General features: G+C 31.4%; 1 pseudogene; it reads right to left on the bottom strand.

The window, feature by feature from the left end:
- LOC105851240 (cellulose synthase-like protein G1) lies at positions 1 to 3,703 on the bottom strand (annotated as a pseudogene).
- Positions 3,704 to 5,672: the final 1,969 nt, after the last annotated feature.

Genomic DNA, 5,672 nt, shown 5'->3' with positions numbered 1-5,672 from the left:
TTCAGGATCTTACAATATCAAAGTGTGGACTTGTATTTGGACATACATACGATCAAACATAGGTTGTTCATTAGACGCAGGATTCCAGAGTGAGCTTGTCATGAGCTGATTCACCATAGGTGCGTTGATCACAGTTCGAAACGTCATACACATGATTCCTAGAGCGAGCTTGTCATGAGCTGAGTCACTAGAGGCACATTGATCAAAGTCAAAAACATCAAACACAAGATTCCCAAAGTGATTAATTTCTCTTTTTTTTTTGTTCATTAGAGGATTTGACTTTCAAGACATTGATTCGAAAAGAGGCTTCATTCAAAGCTTTCTTTTTTGGACTTTGTGTCAGAGGATCAGTCAAGTTTAACTAGAGACAAATGGTCATTGCAGCCTTCTTTTCCTTTGTGATAAGACAATCAAATATATTTCCTTTGACTTTAATATTCTACCAAACATGTGAAGGTAGAAAAACAAAAGAAATGGGAGTTTGATAATAGTAACATATGCATATGACGCAATAAACAGATTGACAATTCACAATTCCTCAGGATGTAAATCCTTTGAATTATTGTTCTTTTTAGGATGTTAAGCCTAATGGAACAAATCATGTTTTTAGAGAATGTTAAGCCTTTAAAGACAATGTTGAATTGCAAGTATTTATCATAATAATGGCATTTGCATATGATGCAGCAAATAAATGCATCCAACAGGGTGATATTTGAGAGAACATATCTTTTTCATTTTAAGTGTATCCTTGAGCTATGAGTCTAGATTTATTTCTTACCACTTCACCATTCTCATCTAACTTGTTTATAAAAATCCACTTAGTTCCAATTGACTTCTTATCCTTTGACTAGGGTACAAGATTCCATACATCATTCCTTTTGAACTGATTTAGCTCTTCTTGCATGTCAATGTTCCATCTATCATCTAATAGAGATTCATCTATAGCTGCAGGCTCAACTTCAGATAGATGACCAAATATTTATGTTTCTTTAGACGCAAACCTGGCATAGAGTCATTTACATTTCCTATGATTAAAGATTTGAGATGATATCATTTGTATTTCCATCCAAGTATGGGTTCCGAGTTATTTTGATTATAGAGTGGTTCGTTGTTGTTTGTTCTGGAGTTGTTTGGTATTGCTTCTGATTCGTTAGATGATGACTTTGTTGATTTCCCTTATAATTATGGTTTTTTTGATATCTCCAGATCTGCAAAATCATCATCTAACTTTAACTTTTTAGAGCAATATTGTTTGTCATCAATTTTGACATGAATTGATTCCTCAATAATCAATGTCTCTTTATTGTATACTCTATAGGCCTTAAACCTTTCAGAGTATTCCAAAATGATTTACTTTTGAGATCATAAATCAAATTTGCCAAGGTTTACTTTTATGTGTAAGACGTAACACATGCAACAAATTTTATGAAAGTAAGAAATGTTAGGTGTTATTCCTTTCCACTGTTTATACGGAGTCTTATTGAGAATATGTCTATGTAGATTATATTATAAATATAACATGCAATGTTCACTTCCTCTTTTCTAAAGTGATTGACAATATTCATTTCATGAATCATGATGCGTGCCATTTCCTAAAGAAATCTATTTTTTCATTCTTCAACACCACTTTTCTTAGGTGTTCTAGAAGATGGAAAGTTGTGTAAGATATCATTTTCTTCACAAAAATTTTCACAAGGATTATTTTTAAATTCACCACCATGATCATTGCGAATTGTTGTAATGTAAAAACCTTTTTCATTTTGCACTTTTTTGTTGAAACTAGTAAAGACTTTATGTGACTCATCCTTGTGTTTAAGGAGTTTTACCAATGTCCTTCTCGTATAGTAATCAACTATAACTGAAGGTAGAAAAAAAAATGTTTGAATTGTGTTTTAGTTTCAATAAAAGCTTTTTCGACGAATAAAACATTAGGTGAAGATAAAAGAGCAGCGGTGAAAAGCGATAAAGATAAACACAAAGCAATTTATTCTAGTTCACTACCAACTCAGTAGCTACGTCCAGCCTCTTCAACACGAATGATTTAATCCACTATTCTCCACAAAAATAACACATCCTACTAGTCCACTTGTCTGTGTTTTCATTTTTGCTCAACCTTCTAGCTTAGTATGGTCAAGTTGTTGATGCAAACTTCCAAGCTTAGTATAATCAAGCTATGGGGAAGGTAGTCAGTATCGACATGGTTACAAAATGGTTTTTTGGATACTTTACTGAACACCTACTAGTCTACCTAACTGTGTTCAGCCTTCCTTACTTTCTAGCTTACTACAGTTGAGTTGTTGTGGATCACTTCCTAGCTTAGTACAATTAGCTATTAAGGAAGGAAATCCACTACTGGACTGAATTACAAAAGGTTGTTTGGGGTTGTTTTTCCGAATAACTCTTACAAGAGGATATTTCCCAATTTGCTTAGAACTGTTGTATTGTAACTTATCACTTAGAATATAATACAAGGGATTAACACAAGTGCATAGACGATAAAGGGTATATTAAATTTGGGTACTGTTGTGTTGTGATTTTCCATTGAAGCTTGCATGTCCTTATTTAGATTCTTTTCAGGGTCATTATAGTTTTTAACCATTGCTTTGATTGTGTGAAATCAACATGTAGATGGCAAGTAGTTGATCTCATCATCCAAATTCTCTGCTCATTGAGCCCTTTATGTAGTGTTCCCCTAGTTAGGAAGACTTCTAGTAAATGTTTTGAAAGAGAAGATCCAAAGATGAATACAAAGATAATGAAAAATGGATCTGAAATCTATCAAAAAAGTGTTAAAAGCAAATATATGTAAGAATATGATATTAGAGTATAAACTATGGGAAGTTGAGCTCATTAAAGTTGTTACCTTGGGATACAAGGTTACTCCATTTAGCAGACATAGCTGAGGGATGATAGCAAAACACCAAAGAGGCAACCAATAAAGAGGGGAATACGTGAGTTCTGCAAAACATAGACCCTAGAGTAATGGCATCTTTATAGTCCCATATATAAGGGGACACAAATTATACCATTTTCAAACAAACCACTGTACCATCTAGTGCCTTGGATTAGTACATCATTCAAATTTGTCGTAGCTGTACCAAGGAAATGCGGCCTAGATGGATCGCTGAAAACCGATGTCCATCCATTACAATGCAAGATAAATCCAGTCAGGAAGTTTTCTACTACGCTATCATATAAGAAACCAACCTGAAATAGTTCAAAAATTATACATTTACTTTTTGTCTGCATAAATTTTGATGTAATATCTTTGTTATAAAGTCTACATACATATTGTCCCCATTTAGTGCCAACATCATATCTAAAAGAAGCCAACAAGTGGGATTCTTTGAGCAATATATCCCCGCCCGACGAAAAAACACTTGTGTAGTTTTGAGTAAGTGATTTGATGAATTCATTAGATGAACCAAAATATTCTTGATGTTGCAGCAAATGAGTCCCTTCTAACATTTAAACATTAGAACAATAAATAATGTTACCTCATTGTCATGACATAAAGGCTATGTTCATATTCTAATGTTGTTAAAATCTATTAATCTAGTGTTTTAGAGAGCAAAAACCTTACGTTCAGTACCTTCGTAGGCGCATATCGTTTCTCATAATTCACCATGATTTATATTTTTACTTTCTAAAAAAAATAATAATATGATATCAATACTCTCACACTACGTAAATTAAAGTGTAATGAAATTGATATATTGACACTAAAGAGGTATTATACCTCAATGATAGATGAGTGATCTCCAATAGTGGTAGTATCTCTGGAAAAGGCACTTGCTTTTCTGAATGTCTCAATCTCTTTTCTAAAAGTACCATACTTTCCCTGCAAATTGTTGACTTCCATTCATCATAAAGTAATAATGCTTCTAAAACTTGTGCAACCTATATACATTCAATGAAACCATCAGCATAACATACTCTACCTTAATCTCTTTTTTATATGACATGTAAACATTACTCTTTGCAAAATCACAATCATCATTCTCCAAACCAGAAAAATAGGCCTTGGGACACCTGTTCTTGACTCTGTACCTTCTGCAGAAAGGAAGCCACCACTTTGCAAACTCAAAAGCTTTCCTCAAACCATACAATGTCATTGGGGAACATCCATAAACTGAAAGATATACATGAAGCTTCTCTTGAGGATAATCAAGTGCCATGGATGATAAATGGCTTTCCCTAGTTATTGTGTCTTGGAAAAGAAAGCACACTCTGTAATAGAACAAGAAGCCTAAAGCTTTGGAATGAAGGAACATGTGTAATCTATTCATTGTAAGCAACAATTTTTGGACATGGTAGATATTGGACTCACCAAAAGATTGCTCCATTTTGTACCAACAATCACAATATTTTGAACACACATAAAAACACATATCATTTAATTACTTTTTATTTATTTTTGTGAGTGTTCACTTTATAGTCAATTTACATGAAGCTGTGTTTTTATAGTGAAAACTAATAATCTTTGCTGTAAAATTGACTAAAATATATTATCAAATTTTTGATATTCTATTTAATAAGATAGTAAAAATATGATCAGATTATCCGGACCGAGAATTGGACAAATAAACAATTCGGTCAAATATATAAATCTTTAAGACAACAATCAGACTGAAAAACCGAATAAAAACAAGATGAAATCCATAAAATTAATGGGGACTGATTAAAGATGCTTGAACCATAAAATTTGAGCCATATGCGTCCATGTTAGACCGATAAAAACAACCCACTCTAATATATTTATATATAAAGAAAGTATTAATAATATACTCTTTTAACACACATTTGTTTATTGATTGAAATTGATATTGAGATTCATCAAATTTATGTAAACTTTATATAATTTAGGAGGTCTCACATAAAAATAAATAATCAATCAATAAAAAAGAGCGTGGATTAGAACGTATCCACTTTGAGATTTTTCTTTACTTATAATGATGTGACCCTTCTCAAAAAGATGTGCACCTGGTGTTTGTGGGATAATGATAAATAGTAAAAATTGTTCCATGTAGGAACTTCCATGTGGGAACATGTAAAGGGGGTGTTGTTTAAAATATTTTTATCTTTATAATTTATTTTGTATTTATTATTTTTCATTCTTTTTCCTCCCCGTGGGACACACCTCAGATCTTTTATTATAAACGAAGAGGACCACATAATTGTAATACTTTTGCTATTTTTGCTTTAAATGAAATATAATTTAACTTTTATCTGAAAATAAAAAAAGTAAACAAATATATTGAGAAAACATCAGTTTCTATTAACAATTATTTTTCCCCCAAATATTATATTCTTGCAATTAAAAAATGTAAGACTTAAAGAAAATGTTCTATATTGTACATGATTTATGTATTTATGTGTTTTATATTTGATTGACAAAAAGATGTCTTTTATATTTGAATTAAATTGTTAATACTTATAGTTTATTTTCCGTAAAAAAAACAATTATAGTTTATTTATTGGTAATTTATTAAATTTGAAATTGATTTGTATTATTATGTTATGTTAAAGAAATCGTCACTATTAGCTCAAATATAATGTGGGAGAAGAGTTGTCTTTAAAATTGTTAAACACTCAATTGAATTCAATAAGACTTTTAATGAAATGTATACATATGAGGAATTTAGAATATTGGAGAAAAAGATAAATAAGGA

The sequence above is a fragment of the Cicer arietinum genome, chromosome 3, assembly GCF_000331145.2.
Source record: "Cicer arietinum cultivar CDC Frontier isolate Library 1 chromosome 3, Cicar.CDCFrontier_v2.0, whole genome shotgun sequence".
In the NCBI taxonomy this organism is placed as follows: domain Eukaryota; kingdom Viridiplantae; phylum Streptophyta; class Magnoliopsida; order Fabales; family Fabaceae; genus Cicer; species Cicer arietinum.
This window is presented reverse-complemented; position numbering and strand designations above follow the sequence as displayed.